Source organism: Bombina bombina, chromosome 2 (assembly GCF_027579735.1).
Source record: "Bombina bombina isolate aBomBom1 chromosome 2, aBomBom1.pri, whole genome shotgun sequence".
NCBI lineage: Eukaryota > Metazoa > Chordata > Amphibia > Anura > Bombinatoridae > Bombina > Bombina bombina.
The window spans coordinates 274,811,566-274,833,745 of record NC_069500.1 but is presented as its reverse complement, the minus strand read 5'-3'; the positions used below and the strand labels follow the sequence as shown (position 1 = coordinate 274,833,745).

Sequence of the window (22,180 nt, the reverse complement as noted above, 5' to 3'; positions counted from 1 at the left end):
CACCTCCCCACACTGCCAAAAGCACCAAAACCTGGTTCAATGACTGTGGGATTACTGTGCTTGATTGGCCAGCAAACTCGCCTGACCTGAACCCCATAGAGAATCTATGGGGCATTGCCAAGAGAAAGATGAGAGACATGAGACCAAACAATGCGGAAGAGCTGAAGGCCACTATTGAAGCATCCTGGTCTTCCATAACACCTCAGCAATGCCACAGGCTGATAGCTTCCATGCCACGTCGCATTGAGGCAGTAATTGCTGCAAAAGGGGCCCAAACCAAGTACTGAGTACATACAGTATGCATGCTTATACTTTTCAGAGGTCCGATATTGTTCTATGTACAATCCTTGTTTTATTGATTGCATGTAATATTCTAATTTTCTGAGATTGTGGATTTGGGGTTTTCATGAACTGTAAGCCATACCCATCACAATTATGACAAATCACAGCTTAAACTATCTTGCTTTGCATGTAATGAGTCTATCTCATATATTTGATTCACCTTTTAGGTTGCATTAGTGAAATAAATGAACTTTTGCACGATATTCTAATTTTTCGAGTTTCACCTGTATATTCATATAGATATATAGGTCTTTTTTTAATGTGAAGAACATTGGAATGTAAAATATGCATATATATGAGCAGTTGGTCTAACACGGTGTTGGGTTAGCACACGAGCAATAAGTGTTTTTTTTTGTTTTGTTTTTTTAATTTAACAGCGTGCTCCATTGAAGTCTATGGGAAGAAGTTAACACAGTTGCGCTATCTGAAGTTGCACTATCTGAAGTTAGCGCGCATTGGGTTACACTGGTGCTAACTTTTTACTTTGAAATTGTAATATGCATGGCTAATGTGACTGTGCAAATCTTTTACTGTGTGCGCAGTTAGCGCCCAAACGAGAAATAAAATTAGTGCTCCACTTATAATATGGCCCTATGTGTAGAAATACAGAAACTATGTAGTGCAACATATTGTATAAAGGAAGCAGCTTAAATTTTTAAATAAAAAATGTATCACTGAATACTTAATTAAATTAACATTGTTTCTTTTCTCTGAATGTTCTATGAACATTTACCTAATCCTAAGCATCAAACCTAAAATACGGTTACATGCAACTGATAAAAGCACATAGTGCATAAAGTTCTTATATCGAGAAGTGACTTACTTCCAGTAAATTCATTTTAAATATCTACTATCAAAAACCTAAGATGAACACAGCTAGGCAGCTTTATATTATTGTAGTTTTCATACAGTAAATACATAGTGTATGACCACAAATTCAGTGATGGCTTCATTGAGAAACAAATAAGCAATTTCTTGTTAATCATAAATGTGCATTTGAGCTCATATATTCTACAGTAAAAAAAAAAGGTGACTTTATTCAACCAAAAACAGAAAATATCTGCACAGAAGTCTCTTACTGTCAGAATTCATGTCTAGTATTTGCTGCATCTAAACAATGTCCATAAATTTATTTGAAATGTATTAGCGGTCTCTTCTTTTGGAGAAGGGTTTCATTCACTCTTAAACGTTAACACTTTTCCAAGACTTCAGGATCTGTTGAAAAAATAAATGTAAAGATTAATCCGAGCATGCCATTTTAAGACTATCAACCCCAGACTATGGTGTTTTTATGGTGTGATTGAACACACAGCAAAAACATTGCTATGGAATCACAGCCCATTGCTAGTCCTGAGAGATAAACACAGCGGATCCAATCAACAGAGCTAGTATGCATGGATAATAATTATATACACATATATATATATATATACACACATACATACACACACACACACACACATATACGGTGTGTATATATATATATATATATATATATATATATATATATATATATATATATATATATAACATAATTTATGTAAGAACTTACCTGATAAATTCATTTCTTTCATATTAGCAAGAGTCCATGAGCTAGTGACGTATGGGATATACATTCCTACCAGGAGGGGCAAAGTTTCCCAAACCTCAAAATGCCTATAAATACACCCCTCACCACACCCACAAATCAGTTTAACGTATAGCCAAGAAGTGGGGTGATAAGAAAAAAGTGTGAAAGCATAAAAAATAAGGAATTGGAATAATTGTGCTTTATACAAAAAAATCATAACCACCACAAAAAAGGGTGGGCCTCATGGACTCTTGCTAATATGAAAGAAATGAAATTATCAGGTAAGTTCTTACATAAATTATGTTTTCTTTCATGTAATTAGCAAGAGTCCATGAGCTAGTGACGTATGGGATAATGACTACCCAAGATGTGGATCTTCCACGCAAGAGTCACTAGAGAGGGAGGGATAAAATAAAGACAGCCAATTCCGCTGAAAAAAATCCACACCCAAAATAAAGTTTAAATCTTATAATGAAAAAAACTGAAATTATAAGCAGAAGAATCAAACTGAAACAGCTGCCTGAAGTACTTTTCTACCAAAAACTGCTTCAGAAGAAGAAAACACATCAAAATGGTAGAATTTAGTAAAAGTATGCAAAGAAGACCAAGTGGCTGCTTTGCAAATCTGATCAACTGAAGCTTCATTCCTAAACGCCCAGGAAGTAGAAACTGACCTAGTAGAATGAGCTGTAATCCTTTGAGGCGGAGTTTTACCCGACTCGACATAGGCATGATGAAACAAAGATTTTAACCAAGATGCCAAAGAAATGGCAGAAGCCTTCTGACCTTTCCTAGAACCTGAAAAGATAACAAATAGACTAGAAGTCTTTCGGAAATCCTTAGTAGCTTCAACATAATATTTCAAAGCTCTAACTACATCCAAAGAATGCAACGACTTTTCCTTAGAATTCTTAGGATTAGGACACAATGAAGGAACCACAATTTCTCTACTAATGTTGTTAGAATTCACAACCTTAGGTAAAAATTTAAAAGAAGTTCGCAACACTGCCTTATCCTGATGAAAAATCAGAAAAGGAGACTCACAAGAAAGAGCAGATAATTCAGAAACTCTTCTAGCAGAAGAGATGGCCAAAAGAAACAAAACTTTCCAAGAAAGTAATTTAATGTCCAGCGAATGCATAGGTTCAAACGGAGGAGCTTGAAGAGCCCCCAGAACCAAATTCAAACTCCAAAGAGGAGAGATTGACTTAATAACAGGTTTTATACAAGCCAAAGCTTGTACAAAACAATGAATATCAGGAAGACTAGCAATCTTTCTGTGAAAAAGAACAGAAAGAGCAGAGATTTGACCTTTCAAGGAACTTGCAGACAAACCTTATCCAAACCATCCTGAAGAAACTGTAAAATTCTAGGAATTCTAAAAGAATGCCAAGAAAAATGATGAGGAAAAACACCAAGAAATGTAAATCTTCCAGACTCGATAATATATCTTCCTAGATACAGTTTTACGAGCCTGTAACATAGTATTAATCACAGAGTCAGAGAAACCTCTATGACTGAGAATCAAGCGTTCAATCTCCATACCTTCAAATTTAAGAATTTGAGAACCTGATGGAAAAAAGGACCTTGCGATAGAAGGTCTGGTCTTAACGGAAGAGTCCACGGTTGGCAAGTGGCCATCCGGACAAGATCCGCATACCAAAACCTGTGAGGCCATGCTGGAGCCACCAGCAGAATAAACGAACGTTCCTTTAGAATCTTGGAAAAAGAACTATAGGCGGAAAGATATAAGCAGGATGATACTTCCAAGGAAGTGACAATGCATCCACTGCTTCCGCCTGAGGATCCCTGGATCTGGACAGATACCTGGGAAGCTTCTTGTTTAGATGAGAAGCCATCAGATCTATTTCTGGAAGTCCCCATATTTGAACAATCTGAAGAAATACCTCTGGGTGAAGAAACCATTCGCCCGGATTTAGCGTTTGGCGACTGAGATAATCCGCTTCCCAATTGTCTATACCTGGGATATGAACCGCAGAAATTAGACAGGAGCTGGATTCCGCCCATACAAGTATTCGAGAGACTTCTTTCATAGCCAGAGGACTGTGAGTTCCTCCTTGAAGATTGACATATGCCACGGTTGTGACATCGTCCGTCTAGAAACAAATTAACGACTCTCTCTTTAGAAGAGGCCACGACTGAAGAGCTCTGAAAATTGCACGGAGTTCCAAAAATGTTGATTGGTAATCTCGCCTCCTGAGATTCCCAAACCCCTTGTGCTGTCAGAAACCCCCATACAGCTCCCCAACCTGTCAAGACTTGCATCTGTTGAGATCACAGTCTAGGTTGGAAGAACAAAAGAAGCCCCCTGAACTAAATGATGGTGGTCTGTCCACCACGTCAGAGAGTGTCGAACAATCGGTTTTAAAGATATTAAATTGAGATATCTTTGTATAATCCCTGCACCACTGGTTCAGCATACAGAGCTGAAGAGGTCGGATGTGAAAAAGAGCAAAGGGGATCGCGTCCAATGCAGCAGTCATAAGACCTAGAATTTCCATGCATAAGGCTACCGAAGGGAAAGATTGAGACTGAAGGTTTCGATAAGCTGAAACCAATTTCAGACGCCTCTTGTCCATCAGAGACAGAATCAAGAACACTGAATCTATCAGGAAACCTAAAAAGGTTACCCTTGTCTGAGGAATCAAACAAACTTTTTGGTAAATTGATCCTCCAACCATGTTCTTGAAGAAACAACACTTATAAAAGACTGGAAAGGTTCTTTCTAGTGAAAATGAGCAAAGGGAATTGAATCCAATGCTGTGGCCATAAGACCTAAAACTTCTATGCATATATAGCAACTGAAGGAAATAATAGAGACTAAAGGTACCGATAGACGGAACCCAATAACATTATCCCTTGTCTGATAGAGACAAGGACAGTGACACAAACTATCTGGAAACCTAAAAAAGGTGACCCTTGTGTGAGGAATCAAGAGCTTTTGAAAAGAAGATCCTCTAACTATGCCCTGAAGAGTAAGTGAATCATATGAGATTCCGCATCCTCAGAAAATAATCTGAATGAAAACAGAAAAATGAAAATATGCATTTATTGTATCTAATGAAAACAAATAATGCTATCATTGACTATAAAAAGGCAAAATAGTTTGAATAAAACTCCAAAACCCGGTTCCTCAAAAGGAACTGGAAGAAATACCCCAGAAGATTCCAGGTCTGAGCAGCGCTTGAACCCCATGGGTGCCCAGCCATGCTTCAACAGTACCCAAAATGTATAGGACAGAAACACAGTTAAAGAAAGTGTTAGCCTTACTGGAATAAAATCAAAGAAATTTGGACAAAATAAATTTCAAAGAAGCCTTAACCTACCCCTTACCAGCCAAGCGGGAATACGGCACGTACATCGCAAAATTAGGGAGCTGATTTCGAACTCCAATTATAGACATGTTACTTGGGAAAGAACTCAGGAATTTGTTCCTTAATAAGAACAACCAAACCAGTATAAGCTTAAAGTTTTAGTCTTAGAACTCAACCTTGAAGCCCAGAGTAACAGTTAAGAATTGAATCCAATTATAAAACAAATAATTGATTATCTTAGAACAAAAGAAATATGGATTTTTTTTTGATTTTTTTTTAAAAATCACAAAATTCTTCTAGCTAAAAAAGCTAAAGACATAGATTAACCCTCATTTGCGAAAATATTCAATAAAATGAAGACACAAATGAAATTATTAGCATGATAGTCCAGTTTAAAGGACCAGCCAATACAGTGGACTTGCATAATCAAAAAATGCAAAACAACAAGACAAATGCAACAGCACCTAGTCTAGTAAATGTTGTCCCTTTAACAATGCTAAAATAAATCATAATCTGATACTTGATCTTAAAGTAAACAGAGAAAATGAAGCAATTGCAATATCCAAATAAATCACAGGACCAAGAAAAGTACCTGAAACTAAATAATTTTCCATAAATAAGATACAACTATCTAAAGGAAAATAAATAATATTTTGCTAAAGAAACAATAGCATAATTAGTAGAATTAGAGATAGCCCCAATAAATTGGAGAACCCTCCAGATTGAGTTTAACTGCTGGCAAAGAATATAGTTTAAAACCTTTGAAGAAGGAATAAAAGAAAATTCTCAGCCTATTCCATTCCCTAGTATAGGGAATTGGAAAGAAAACCTCTGAAAACACAGAAGAAATAAATAGGCAGAAATAATGTCAGCTAGTCTTAAAGAACTAGTTACCTTAATATCCAAAATAATCAACACCTTTTCAACAAAGAACAAATGTACTTTAATAATAGAAAAATAATAAAAAAGTAGATTTGTTAGTGTCAATATCTGATGAAGAAAATTTCTGAAAGAGAAAAAAACATCATCAGAGAAGGATAAATCAGTATGTTGTTGGTCATTTGAAACGAAGTGAAAAAGACCTAAAAATTTTATTAGAAGGCAGGAAGTCAGACAAAGCCTTTAACATAGAATCAGAAAAATGTTTCTTATAAGTCTTCTAAATATTTCTTGTAAGAAAAGAAAATATATAAAGCATAAATACTAATGGATTCCGCATGTAAAAGTATAACATAATAACTTATTACAAACCATAGCTAAAGATAAACATTTATAACATTTAAAATAAATGAACTTAGCTTTGGTAGAACTGAAACTCAGTTAAGCGTTTTTCCAGAAGTGGCTTCTGATTCAGAGTCCATCTGAGACATCTTGCAATATGTAATAGAAAAAACAACATATAAAGCAAAATTGATCAAATTCCTTAAATGACAGTTTCAGGAATGGGAAAAAATGCCAATGAACAAGCTTCTAGCAACCAGAAGCAATAAATAATGAGACTTAAATATTGTGGAGACAACGACGCTCAAATTTTTTAGCGCCAAAAAAGCCGCCCACATTATTTGGCGCCTAAATGCTTTTGGCGCTAAAAATGGCGCCACGTCCGGTAACGCCGACATTTTTTGGCGCAAAAACGTCAAAAAAATGACGCAACTTCCGGCGACACGTATGACGCCGGAAATGACAAGAAAATTTTTGCGCCAAGAAAGTCCGCGCCAAGAATGACGCAATAAAATGAAGCATTTTCAGCCCCCGCGAGCCTAACAGCCCACAGGAAAAAAAGTCAAATTTTAAGGTAAGAAAAAATTGAATTATTCATATGCATTATCCCAAATATGAAACGGACTGTCTGAAAATAAGGAACGTTGAACATCCTGAATCAAGGCAAAACAGAATTTATGTTTACCTGATAAATTACTTTCTCCAACGGTGTGTCCGGTCCACGGCGTCATCCTTACTTGTGGGATATTCTCTTCCCCAACAGGAAATGGCAAAGAGCCCAGCAAAGCTGGTCACATGATCCCTCCTAGGCTCCGCCTTCCACAGTCATTCGACCGACGTGAAGGAGGAATATTTGCATAGGAGAAACCATATGATACCGTGGTGACTGTAGTTAGAGAAAATAAATCATCAGACCTGATTAAAAAACCAGGGCGGGCCGTGGACCGGACACACCGTTGGAGAAAGTAATTTATCAGGTAAACATAAATTCTGTTTTCTCCAACATAGGTGTGTCCGGTCCACGGCGTCATCCTTACTTGTGGGAACCAATACCAAAGCTTTAGGACACGGATGATGGGAGGGAGCAAATCAGGTCACCTAGATGGAAGGCACCACGGTTTGCAAAACCTTTCTCCCAAAAATAGCCTCAGAAGAAGCAAAAGTATCAAATTTGTAAAATTTGGTAAAAGTGTGCAGTGAAGACCAAGTCGCTGCCTTACATATCTGATCAACAGAAGCCTCGTTCTTGAAGGCCCATGTGGAAGCCACAGCCCTAGTGGAATGAGCTGTGATTCTTTCAGGAGGCTGCCGTCCGGCAGTCTCATAAGCCAATCTGATGATGCTTTTAAGCCAAAAAGAGAGAGAGGTAGAAGTTGCTTTTTGACCTCTCCTTTTACCAGAATAAACAACAAACAAGGAAGATGTTTGTCTGAAATCCTTTGTAGCCTCTAAATAGAATTTTAGAGCACGAACTACATCCAAATTGTGCAACAAACGTTCCTTCTTTGAAACTGGATTCGGACACAAAGAAGGCACGACTATCTCCTGGTTAATATTTTTGTTAGAAACAACTTTCGGAAGAAAACCAGGTTTAGTACGCAACACCACCTTATCTGCATGGAACACCAGATAAGGAGGAGAACACTGCAGAGCAGATAACTCTGAAACTCTTCTAGCAGAAGAAATTGCAACCAAAAACAAAACTTTCCAAGATAATAACTTGATATCGACGGAATGTAGGGGTTCAAACGGAACCCCCTGAAGAACTGAAAGAACTAAATTGAGACTCCAAGGAGGAGTCAAAGGTTTGTAAACAGGCTTGATTCTAACCAGAGCCTGAACAAAAGCTTGAACATCTGGCACAGCCGCCAGCATTTTGTGAAGTAAAACAGATAAAGCAGAAATCTGTCCCTTCAAAGAACTTGCAGATAATCCTTTCTCCAAACCTTCTTGAAGAAAGGATAGAATCTTAGGAATTTTTATCTTGTTCCATGGGAATCCTTTAGATTCACACCAACAGATATATTTTTTCCATATTTTATGGTAGATTTTTCTAGTTACAGGCTTTCTAGCCTGAACAAGAGTATCAATGACAGAATCTGAGAACCCTCGCTTTGATAAAATCAAGCGTTCAATCTCCAAGCAGTCAGTTGGAGTGAGGCCAGATTCGGATGTTCGAACGGACCTTGAACAAGAAGGTCCTGTCTCAAAGGTAGCTTCCATGGTGGAGCCGATGACATATTCACCAGATCTGCATACCAAGTCCTGCATGGCCACGCAGGAGCTATCAAGATCACCGATACCCTCTCCTGTTTGATCCTGGCTACCAGCCTGGGAATGAGAGGAAACGGTGGGAACACATAAGCTAGGTTGAAGCTCCAAGGTGCTACTATTGCATCCACTAGAGTCGCCTTGGGATCCCTGGATCTGGACCCGTAGCAAGGAACCTTGAAGTTCTGACGAGACGCCATCAGATCCATGTCTGGAATGCCCCACAATTGAATTATTTGGGCAAAGATTTCCGGATGGAGTTCCCACTCCCCCGGATGAAATGTCTGACGACTCAGAAAATCCGCTTCCCAATTTTCCACTCCTGGGATGTGGATTGCAGACAAGTGGCAGGAGTGAGTCTCCGCCCATTGAATTATTTTGGTTACTTCTTCCATCGCCAGGGAACTCCTTGTTCCCCCCTGATGGTTGATATACGCAACAGTCGTCATGTTGTCCGATTGAAACCGTATGAATTTGGCCTTTGCTAGCTGAGGCCAAGCCTTGAGAGCATTGAATATCGCTCTCAGTTCCAGAATATTTATCGGGAGAAGAGATTCTTCCCGAGACCAAAGACCCTGAGCTTTCAGGGGTTCCCAGACCGCGCCCCAGCCCACCAGACTGGCGTCGGTCGTGACAATGACCCACTCTGGTCTGCGGAAGCTCATCCCTTGTGACAGGTTGTCCAGGGTCAGCCACCAACGGAGTGAATCTCTGGTCCTCTGATCTACTTGTATCGTCGGAGACAAGTCTGTATAATCCCCATTCCACTGACTGAGCATGCACAGTTGTAATGGTCTTAGATGAATTCGCGCAAAAGGAACTATGTCCATTGCCGCGACCATCAAACCTATTACTTCCATGCACTGCGCTATGGAAGGAAGAAGAACAGAATGAAGTACTTGACAAGAGCTTAGAAGTTTTGATTTTCTGGCCTCTGTCAGAAAAATCCTCATTTCCAAGGAGTCTATTATTGTTCCCAAGAAGGGAACTCTTGTTGACGGAGATAAAGAGCTTTTTTCTACGTTCACTTTCCACCCGTGAGATCTGAGAAAGGCCAGGACAATGTCCGTATGAGCCTTTGCTTGTGGTAGAGACGACGCTTGAATCAGTATGTCGTCCAAGTAAGGTACTACTGCAATGCCCCTTGGTCTTAGCACCGCTAGAAGGGACCCTAGTACCTTTGTGAAAATCCTTGGAGCAGTGGCTAATCCGAATGGAAGTGCCACAAACTGGTAATGCTTGTCCAGAAAGGCGAACCTTAGGAACCGATGATGTTCCTTGTGGATAGGAATATGTAGATACGCATCCTTTAAATCCACCGTGGTCATGAATTGACCTTCCTGGATGGTAGGAAGAATTGTCCGAATGGTTTCCATTTTGAACGATGGAACCTTGAGAAATTTGTTTAGGATCTTGAGATCTAAGATTGGTCTGAATGTTCCCTCTTTTTTGGGAACTATGAACAGATTGGAGTAGAATCCCATCCCTTGTTCTCCTAATGGAACAGGATGAATCACTCCCATTTTTAACAGGTCTTCTACACAATGTAAGAATGCCTGTCTTTTTATGTGGTCTGAAGACAATTGAGACCTGTGGAACCTCCCCCTTGGGGGTAGCTCCTTGAATTCCAGAAGATAACCTTGGGAGACTATTTCTAGCGCCCAAGGATCCAGAACATCTCTTGCCCAAGCCTGAGCGAAGAGAGAAAGTCTGCCCCCCACCAGATCCGGTCCCGGATCGGGGGCCAACATCTCATGCTGTCTTGGTAGCAGTGGCAGGCTTCTTGGCCTGCTTACCTTTGTTCCAGCCTTGCATTGGCCTCCAGGCTGGCTTGGTTTGAGAAGTATTACCCTCTTGCTTAGAGGATGTAGAACTTGGGGCTGGTCCGTTTCTGCGAAAGGGACGAAAATTTGGTTTATTTTTAGCCTTAAAAGACCTATCCTGAGGAAGGGCGTGGCCCTTACCCCCAGTGATATCTGAAATAATCTCTTTCAAGTCAGGGCCAAACAGCGTTTTCCCCTTGAAAGGTATGTTAAGCAATTTGTTCTTGGAAGACGCATCCGCTGACCAAGATTTTAGCCAAAGCGCTCTGCGCGCCACAATAGCAAACCCCGAATTTTTCGCCGCTAGTCTAGCCAATTGCAAAGTGGCGTCTAAAGTAAAAGAGTTAGCCAATTTAAGAGCATGAATTCTGTCCATAATCTCCTCATAAGAAGAATCTTTATTGAGCAACTTTTCTAGTTCATCGAACCAGAAACACGCTGCTGTAGTGACAGGAACAATGCATGAAATTGGTTGTAGAAGGTAACCTTGCTGAACAAACATCTTTTTAAGCAAACCCTCTAATTTTTTATCCATAGGATCTTTGAAAGCACAACTATCTTCTATAGGGATAGTAGTGCGTTTGTTTAGAGTAGAAACCGCCCCCTCGACCTTGGGGACTGTCTGCCATAAGTCCTTTCTGGGGTCGACCATAGGAAACAATTTCTTACATATAGGGGGAGGGACAAAAGGTATGCCGGGCCTTTCCCATTCTTTGTTTACAATGTCCGCCACCCGCTTGGGTATAGGAAAAGCTTCGGGGGGCCCCGGGACCTCTAGGAACTTGTCCATCTTACATAATTTCTCTGGAATGACCAAATTGTCACAATCATCCAGAGTAGATAACACCTCCTTAAGCAGAGTGCGGAGATGTTCCAATTTAAATTTGAATGTAATCACATCAGGTTCAGCTTGTTGAGAAATTTTCCCTGAATCTGAAATTTCTCCCTCAGACAAAACCTCCCTGGCCCCCTCAGACTGGTGTAGGGGCATGTCAGAACCATTATCATCAGCGTCCTCATGCTCTTCAGTATTTTCTAAAACAGAGCAGTCGCGCTTTCGCTGATAAGTGGGCATTTTGGCTAAAATGTTTTTGATAGAATTATCCATTACAGCCGTTAATTGTTGCATAGTAAGGAGTATTGGCGCACTAGATGTACTAGGGGCCTCCTGCGTGGGAAAGACTGGCGTAGACAAAGGAGGGGATGATGCAGTACCATGCTTACTCCCCTCACTTGAGGAATCATCTTGGGCATCATTTTCTCTAAATTTTTTGTCACATACATCACATCTATTTAAATGAGAAGGAACCTTGGCTTCCTCACATACAGAACATAGTCTATCTGATAGTTCAGACATGTTAAACAGGCATAAACTTGATAACAAAGTACAAAAAACGTTTTAAAATAAAACCGTTACTGTCACTTTAAATTTTAAACTGAACACACTTTATTACTGAATATGTGAAAAAGTATGAAGGAATTGTTCAAAATTCACCAAAATTTCACCACAGTGCCTTAAAGCCTTAAAAGTATTGCACACCAAATTTGAAAGCTTTAACTCTTAAAATAACGGAACCGGAGCCGTTTTTATATTTAACCCCTATACAGTCCCTGGTATCTGCTTTGCTGAGACCCAACCAAGCCCAGAGGGGAATACGATACCAAATGACGCCTTCAGTAAGCTTTTTCTATGTATCTGAGCTCCTCACACATGCATCTGCATGCCTTGCTTCCCAAAAACAACTGCGCATTAGTGGCGCGAAAATGAGGCTCTGCCTATGATTAGAGAAGGCCCCCAGTGAAAAAGGTGTCCAATACAGTGCCTGCCGGTTATTTAACATAATTCCCAAGAATAAAATAACTCCTCAAAGCTATAAACTATTAAAAATGCTTATAAATCAATTGTTTTAGCCCAGAAAAATGTCTACCAGTCTTTAAAGCCCTTGTGAAGCCCTTTATTCTTATTTAATAAAAATGGCTTACCGGATCCCATAGGGAAAATGACAGCTTCCAGCATTACCAAGTCTTGTTAGAAATGTGTCATACCTCAAGCAGCAAAAGTCTGCTCACTGTTTCCCCCAACTGAAGTTAATTCCTCTCAACAGTCCTGTGTGGAAACAGCCATCGATTTTAGTAACGGTTGCTAAAATCATTTTCCTCTTACAAACAGAAATCTTCATCTCTTTTCTGTTTCAGAGTAAATAGTACATACCAGCACTATTTTAAAATAACAAACTCTTGATTGAAGAATAAAAACTACATTTAAACACCAAAAAACTCTAAGCCATCTCCGTGGAGATGTTGCCTGTACAACGGCAAAGAGAATGACTGGGGAAGGCGGAGCCTAGGAGGGATCATGTGACCAGCTTTGCTGGGCTCTTTGCCATTTCCTGTTGGGGAAGAGAATATCCCACAAGTAAGGATGACGCCGTGGACCGGACACACCTATGTTGGAGAAATAAATGTTTAAACACATATATTTAGAACTTTATATAAAAGTGCCCAACCATAGCTTAGAGTGTCACAGAAAATAAGACTTACTTACCCCAGGACACTAATCTACATGTAGTAGAAAGCCAAACCAGTACTGAAATGAGAATCAGTAGAGGTAATGGTATATATAAGAGTATATCGTCGATCTGAAAAGGGAGGTAAGAGATGAATCTCTACGACCGATAACAGAGAACCAATGAAATAGACCCCGTAGAAGGAGATCATTGAATTCAAATAGGCAATACTCTCTTCACATCCCTCTGACATTCACTGCACGCTGAGAGGAAAACCGGGCTCCAACCTGCTGCGGAGCGCATATCAACGTAGAATCTAGCACAAACTTACTTCACCACCTCCACAGGAGGCAAAGTTTGTAAAACTGATTTGTGGGTGTGGTGAGGGGTGTATTTATAGGCATTTTGAGGTTTGGGAAACTTTGCCCCTCCTGGTAGGAATGTATATCCCATACGTCACCAGCTCATGGACTCTTGCTAATTACATGAAAGAAATATATATATATATATATATATATATATATATATATATATATATATATATATATATATATATATATATATATATATATATACTGTATATATATATATATATATATATATATATATATATATATATATATATATATATATATATATATATATATATATATATATATATAAGCACACACATTTAAACATCTCTTAATAAAAAGATTTAGGCAGGTGTGAAAAAACACTTATAAAAATAATTTAAAAAAAAAACAACAATATTAGGTGTAACCATTGTTTGCCTTCAAAACAGCATTAATTATTCTGGGTACACTTACCATGTCAGGGATTTTGTAGGCATACAGTCAGGTGCATGATTAAAAAAGTATACCAAACAGATCCTCAATTTATTTATTTATTTGAATCAGCTTTATTTATGACAGATAAATGGATGATACATAACCTGGAGACACAGCTCCCATATTATAATTGCATAAATGACATCAGTTTTTATAATGCAGATAAAACATAGAAAACATACTGTCACAATAGTAGGTAAACACATTTAGTATGTATAACATATAATATTCATCTTGATGTGACCAATTATAATAAAACAATAACAGTAACAGTTGACTGGAGAGCTCTATTGTATTAAATGAAGCTATGTTCAGGCCATCATAAAAGGCATTAGCATTTGCTGTCTATTGCATATGTATGTTCCTAATATCCAAAGGTGTGAGTTAGTGTGTCTCCCTTTCAAGTTTTTGTTGTTCAGTATAACCATATATTCCCATGATTTTGACAATTCAGAATAAGTGTCTTTTTTATAATTTTCAGGTAATACAGTTCCTCCAAGTCTAAGAACTTGAAAACTCTTGAAATCCAAGATAAGTGGGAGACCTCTTTACTTTTTCCAGTTAGTTACTATTAAAAAACAAAATCTATTCTTACCTGATAAATTATTTTCTTTCCTGGCATGGAGAGTCCACAAATCCATTCTAATTACTAGTGGGAATTCAACTCCTGGTCAGCAGGAGGCGGCAAAGAACACCCCAACAAGGCTTTAAGTACTCCATAATCCTCAGTCATTCAGCCAAGGGAATACAGAAAAAGAAGAGAAACACCAGAGGCATAGAGGTGCCTGAAGTTTAAAAAAATAAAAAATAATAAGCCATCTTGAAATAGACACAGGTGGGTCATGGACTCTCCATGCCAGGAAAGACAATAATTTATCAGGTAAGCATAAATGTTATTTTCTTTCCAATGGCATAGAGAGTCCCTGAATCCATTCTAATTACTAGTGGGAACCAATACCCAAGCCAGAGAACACAGAATGGAAAGGGAGGGAGATATAAGACAGGCGGACCTAAACTGAGGGCACCACAGCAGGAAGCACTTTTCTACCAAAGGAAGAAACCAAGTGGCTGCCTTGCAAATTTGCTCTACAAAAGCCTAGTTTTTAAAGGCCCAAGAAGAAGAAACAGCGCAAGTTGAATGAGCCGTAATCCTCTCAGGAGACTGTTGTTCAGCTGTCTCATAAGCCCACCGAATGACACTCCTCAACCAAAAAGAAAGAGTAGTTGACATGGCATTTTGGTCCTTTCGTTTGCCAGCAAACAGCACAAAAAGGGCAGAAGATTGACGAAATTCCTTAGTAGTCTAGAGATAGAATTTAGGAGCACGAACTACATCCAGGTTGTTTAACAGACGTTCCTTTTGAGATGAAGGATTAGGCCAAAATGAAGGAAACTACAATTTTCTGATTAATATTGTGGTCTGAAACCAGCTTAGGAAGAAATCCCAATTTGGTACGTAAGACCGCCTTATCCGCATGGAAAATAAGATAAGGTGAATCACACTGCAAAGCCGAAAGTTCTGAGACTCTACGAGCAGAAGAAATAGCCAACAAAAACAAAACTTTCCAAGATAACAATTTAATATAAACAGAATGCATAGGCTCAAACAGATGCCTGTTGCAAAACTCTAAGAACAAGCTTAAGACTCCAAGGGGGAGCAACAGGTTTAAACACAGGCCTGAACAAAAGACTGAACATCTAGTAAGTTGGCCAAACGTTTATGCAATAAAACCAAAAGGGCAGAAATCTGACCCTTCAGAGAACTGACTGAGAAGCCCTTCTCCAGACCCTCCTGGAGAAAAGACAAAATACAGGGAACTCTCACCTTACGCCAAGGAAAACCCAGAGGAGATTCGCACCAGTATAGGTAAGTGTGCCAAACCTTATGATATATTTTGCGAGTTACCGGCTTTCAAGCCTGGATCAAGGTGTCAAAAACCTTTTTGAGAAAAACCTTGTCTAGAGAAGACTAGGCATCAAATCTCCATGCAGTCAGCTTCAAAGAATCTAGATTTAGATGAAGAAAAGGACCCTGAAGTAGAAGGTCCTTCCTCAGCGGTAATCTCCATGGAGAAGAGGATGACATCTTCACAAGGTCAGTAAACCAGATTCTGCGAGGCCAAGCTGGAGCCCAGACTTAGAAACCATATCTGCTGACCAAGACTTTAGCCACAAGGCTCTATGAGAGAGAATGCCAACACTTGACAATTTGGACAAACCAGGGTCTAAAACAAGCTGCTTAATAGACTTGGATCTATTTAAATTAGATAAGCTAAATGGGGGATTATCAGAAAATGACGTTTTACACTTACTTGTAGAAGGCATAGCAGCCAACATTTCAGACACAGTAGAGCATACAAAACCTTTAAATCCTGAAACGAAAAACTCAAAAAACTCGAAAAAACAGAGGGAGGAGAGATACCTTTAGAAGCAAAAGTATGACTAGAATGATTAAAATACCCATACATGAATAGCAAAGCTGAGCAAAAAACACTCTTAATATTAATAGGAAAGGTTAAAGTGGCGCCGGCGCAACTAAATAAATATATTAACCCCTATCCCGCCGCTCACAGACCCTGTCGCAACTGTAATAAACCAATTAACCCCTAAACCGCCAGCCCCCCCACATCGCCATAAACTAAATTAAAGCTATTAACCCCTAAACCTTACAACCCACTAACTTTACATTATAATTAACTCATCCCTATCTTATAATAAATTAAAACTTACCTTTAGAATTAAATTAAACTATATTAAACTATTGATCAACCTACCCTAACTATTACACTAAAATTACATTAAACTATATTAAACTGTTAATTAACCGACCCTAACTATTATACTAAAACTACATTAAACAATTAAATTAACTATATTACATATTTAAAAACTTAACCCTACTCAAGTTATTTAAATCTACTATAAAAAAATTACTAAATTACAAAAAATAACAACCAAGTTACAAAAAATAAAAAATACTAAGTTACAAAAAATAAAAAAAACACAGTATCAAAAATAAAAAAGAATTACACATAATCTAATAGCCCTATTAAAATAACACCCCCCCCCCCCAAATAACATAATTTATGTAAGAACTTACCTGATAAATTCATTTCTTTCATATTAGCAAGAGTCCATGAGCTAGTGACGTATGGGATATACATTCCTACCAGGAGGGGCAAAGTTTCCCAAACCTCAAAATGCCTATAAATACACCCCTCACCACACCCACAAATCAGTTTAACGAATAGCCAAGAAGTGGGGTGATAAGAAAAAAGTGCGAAAGCATAAAAAATAAGGAATTGGAATAATTGTGCTTTATACAAAAAAATCATAACCACCTCAAAAAAGGGTGGGCCTCATGGACTCTTGCTAATATGAAAGAAATGAATTTATCAGGTAAGTTCTTACATAAATTATGTTTTCTTTCATGTAATTAGCAAGAGTCCATGAGCTAGTGACGTATGGGATAATGAATACTCAAGATGTGGATCTTCCACGCAAGAGTCACTAGAGAGGGAGGGATAAAATAAAGACAGCCAATTCCGCTGAAAAATAATCCACACCCCAAAATAAAGTTTAAATCTCATAATGAAAAAAACTGAAATTATAAGCAGAAGAATCAAACTGAAACAGCTGCCTGAAGTACTTTTCTACCAAAAACTGCTTCAGAAGAAGAAAACACATCAAAATGGTAGAATTTAGTAAAAGTATGCAAAGAAGACCAAGTTGCTGCTTTGCAAATCTGATCAACCGAAGCTTCATTCCTAAATGCCCAGGAAGTAGAGACTGACCTAGTCGAATGAGCTGTAATCCTTTGAGGCGGAGTTCTACCCGACTCAACATAAGCATGATGAATCAAGGATTTTAACCAAGATGCCAAAGAAATGGCAGAAGCCTTTTGACCTTTCCTAGAACCAGAAAAGATAACAAAAAGACTAGAAGTCTTTTCGGAAATCTTTAGTAGCTTCAACATAATATTTCAAAGCTCTAACTACATCCAAAGAATGCAACAATCTTTCCTTAGAGTTCTTAGGATTAGGACACAATGAAGGAACCACAATTTCTCTACTAATGTTGTTAGAATTCACAACCTTAGGTAAAAATTTAAATGAAGTTCGCAAAACCGCCTTATCATGATGAAAAATCAGAAAAGGAGACTCACAAGAAAGAGCAGATAAAAGAAACAAAACTTTCCAAGAAAGTAATATAATATCCAGCGAATGCATAGGTTCAAACGGAGGAGCTTGAAGAGCCCCCAGAACCAAATTCAAACTCCAAGGAGGAGAAATTTACTTAATGACAGGTTTTATACGAACCAAAGCCTGTACAAAACAATGAATATCAGGAAGATTAGCAATCTTTCTGTGAAAAAGAACAGAAAGAGCAGAGATTTGTCCTTTCAAGGAACTTGCAGACAAACCTTTATCCAAACCATCCTGAAGAAACTGTAAAATTCTAGGGATTCTAAAAGAATGCCAAGAAAAATGATGAGAAGAACACCAAGAAATGTAAGTCTTCCAGACTCGATAATATATCTTCCTAGAAACAGATTTACGAGCCTGTAACATAGTATTAATTACGGAGTCAGAGAAACCTCTATGACTGAGAATCAAGCGTTCAATCTCCATACCTTCAAATTTAAGGATTTGAGATCCTGATGGAAAAAAGGACCTTGCGATAGAAGGTCTGGTCTTAACGGAAGAGTCCACGGTTGGCAAGTAGCCATCCGGACAAGATCCGCATACCAAAACCTGTGAGGCCATGCTGGAGCTACCAGCAGAACAAACGAACGCTCCTTTAGAATCTTGGAAATCACTCTTGGAAGAAGAACTAGAGGAGGAAAGATATAGGCAGGATGATACTTCCAAGGAAGTGACAATGCATCCACTGCTTCCACCTGAGGATCCTTGGATCTGGACAGATACCTGGGAAGCTTCTTGTTTAGATGAGAAGCCATCAGATCTATTTCTGGAAGTCCCCACATTTGAACTATCTGAAGAAATACCTCTGGGTGAAGAGACCATTCACCCGGATGTAATATTTGGCGACTGAGATAATCCGCTTCCCAATTGTCTATACCTGGGATATGAACCGCAGAAATTAGACAGGAGCTGGATTCTGCCCATACAAGTATTCAAGATACTTCTTTCATAGCCAGAGGACTGTGAGTCCCTCCTTGATGATTGACATATGCCACGGTTGTGACATTGTCCGTCTGAAAACAAATGAACGACTCTCTCTTTAGAAGAGGCCACGACTGAAGAGCTCTGAAAATCGCACGGAGTTCCAAAATGTTGATTGGTAATCTCGCCTCCTGAGATTCCCAAACCCCTTGTGCTGTCAGAGACCCCCATACAGCTCCTCAACCTGTCAGACTTGCATCTGTTGAGATCACAGTCCAGGTCGGAAGAACAAAGGAAGCCCCCTGAACTAAACGATGATGGTCGGTCCACCACGTTAGAGAGTGTCGTACAATCGGTTTTAAAGATATTAATTGTGATATCTCTGTATAATCCTTGCACCACTGGTTCAGCATACAGAGCTGAAGAGGTCGCATGTGAAAACGAGCAAAGGGGATCGCGTCCGATGCAGCAGTCATAAGACCTAGAATTTCCATGCATAAGGCTACCGAAGGGAATGATTGAGACTGAAGGTTTCGACAAGCTGAAACCAATTTTAGACGTCTCTTGTCCGTCAGTGACAGAGTCATGGACACTGAATCTATCTGGAAACCTAAAAAGGTTACCCTTGTCTGAGGAATCAACGAACTCTTTGGTAAATTGATCCTCCAACCATGTTCTTGAAGAAACGACACAAGTCGATTCGTATGAGATTCTGCTAAATGTGAAGACTGAGCAAGTACCAAGATATCGTCCAAATAAGGAAATACCACAATACCCTGTTCTCTGATTACAGATGGAAGGGCACCGAGAACCTTTGTAAAAATCCTTGGAGCTGTTGCTAGGCCAAATGGCAGAGCCACAAACTGGTAATGCTTGTCTAGAAAAGAGAATCTCAGAAACTGATAGTGATCTGGATGAATCGGAATATGCAGATATGCATCTTGTAAATCTATTGTGGACATATAATGTCCTTGCTGAACAAAAGGCAGAACAGTCCTTATAGTTACCATTTTGAATGTTGGTATCCTTACATAACGATTCAATATTTTTAAATCCAGAACTGGTCTGAAGGAATTCTCCTTCTTTGGTACAATGAAGAGATTTGAGTAAAACCCCAGCCCCTGTTCCAAAACTGGAACTGGCACAATTACTCCAGCCAACTCTAGATCTGAAACACATTTCAGAAATGCTTGAGCCTTCACTGGATTTATTGGGACACGGGAAAGAAAAAATCTTCCTGCAGGAGGCCTTATCTTGAAGCCTATTCTGTACCCTTCTGAAACAATATTCTGAATCCAAAGATTGTGAATCGAATTGATCCAAATTTCTTTGAAAAAACGTAATCTGCCCCCTACCAGCTGAACTGGAATGAGGGCCGCACCTTCATGTGGACTTGGGAGCTGGCTTTGGCTTCCTAAAAGGCTTGGATTTATTCCAGACTGGAGATGGTTTCCAAACTGATACTGCTCCTGTAGGGGAAGGATCAGGTTTTTGTTCCTTATTGTGATGAAAGGAACGAAAACGATTAGCAGACCTAAATTTACCTTTAGATTTTTTATCCTGTGGTAAAAAAGTTATTTTCCCCCCAGTAACAGTTGAAATAATAGAATCCAACTGTGAACCAAACAATTTATTACCTTGGAAAGAAAGGGAAAGCAAAGTTGACTTAGAAGACATATCAGCATTCCAAGTTTTAAGCCATAAAGCTCTTCTAGCTAAAATAGCTAAAGACATATACCCGACATCAACCCTAATGATATCAAAGATGGCATCACAAATAAAGTTATTAGCATGTTGAAGAAGATTAACAATGCTATGAGTATTATGCTCTGTTACTTGTGCTAAATCTTCCAACCAGAAAGTTGAAGCTGCAGCAACATCCGCCAAAGATATAGCAGGTCTAAGAAGATTACCTGAACATAAGTAAGCTTTTCTTAGAAAGGATTCAATTTTCCTATCTAAAGGATCCTTAAAGGAAGTACTATCTGCCGTAGGAATAGTAGTACGTTTAGCAAGAGTGGAGATAGCCCCATCAACTTTAGGGATTTTGTCCCAAAACTCTAATCTGTCAGATGGTACAGGATATAATTGCTTAAACCGTTTAGAAGAAGTAAATGAATTACCCAAATGATTCCATTCCCTAGAAATTACTTCAGAAATAGCATCAGGGACGGGAAAAACCTCTGGAATAACTACAGGAGGTTTAAAAACTGTATTCAAACGTTTAGATTTAGTATCAAAAGGACCAGATTCCTCTATTTCTAATGCAATTAAGACTTCTTTAAGTAAAGAACGAATAAATTCCATTTTAAATAAATATGAAGATTTATCAGTATCAACCTCTGAAACAGAATCCTCTGAACCAGAAAAATCATTATCAGAATCAGAATGATGATGTTCATTTAAAAATTCATCTGAAAAATGAGAAGTTTTAAAAGACTTTTTACGTTTACTAGAAGGGGGAATAACAGACATAGCCTTCTTAATAGATTTAGAAACAAAATCTCTTATGTTAACAGGAACACCCTGAATATTAGATGTTGATGGAACAGCAACAGGTAATAGAACATTACTAAAGGAAATCTTATCTGCATTAACAAGTTTGTCATGACATTCATTACAAACAACAGCCGGAGGAACAGTTACCATAAGTTTACAACAAATACACTTATCTTTGGTAGATCCAGCATCAGGCAGCAATTTTCCAGAAGTATCTTCTGATTCAGGGTCAATCTGAGACATCTTGCAATATGTAATAGAAAAAACAACATATAAAGCAAAATTGATCAAATTCCTTAAATGACAGTTTCAGGAATGGGAAAAAATGCCAATGAACAAGCTTCTAGCAAGCAGAAGCAAATTAACAATGAGACTTAAATAATATGCAGACAATAATGACGCCCAGATTTTTTAGCACCAAAAAAGACGCCCACATTATTTGGCGCCTAAATGCTTTAAGCGGCAAAAATGACGCCACATCCGGTGACGCCGACATTTTTGGCGCAAAAACGTCAAAAAAATGACGCAACTTCCGGTGACAGATATGACGCCGGAAATGACGAAGAAAATTTTTTGCGCCAAAAAAGTCCGCGCCAAGAATGACGCAATAAAATGAAGCATTTTCAGCCCCCGCGAGCCTAACAGCCCACAGGAAA

At 38.7% G+C, this 22,180-nt stretch overlaps 1 protein-coding gene across 2 annotated transcripts in view; it reads right to left on the bottom strand.

The window, feature by feature from the left end:
- Nucleotides 1-1,351: 1,351 nt before the first annotated feature.
- The window catches only part of YTHDC2 (YTH N6-methyladenosine RNA binding protein C2), a 256,373-nt gene continuing 235,544 nt past the window's right edge, over nucleotides 1,352-22,180 (bottom strand). For both annotated transcript variants that reach the window (XM_053701553.1, XM_053701552.1), the window contains exon 31: nucleotides 1,352-1,557. The gene's annotated coding sequence lies outside the window, so the exon portion shown is untranslated. The remainder of the gene's footprint in view (nucleotides 1,558-22,180) is intronic.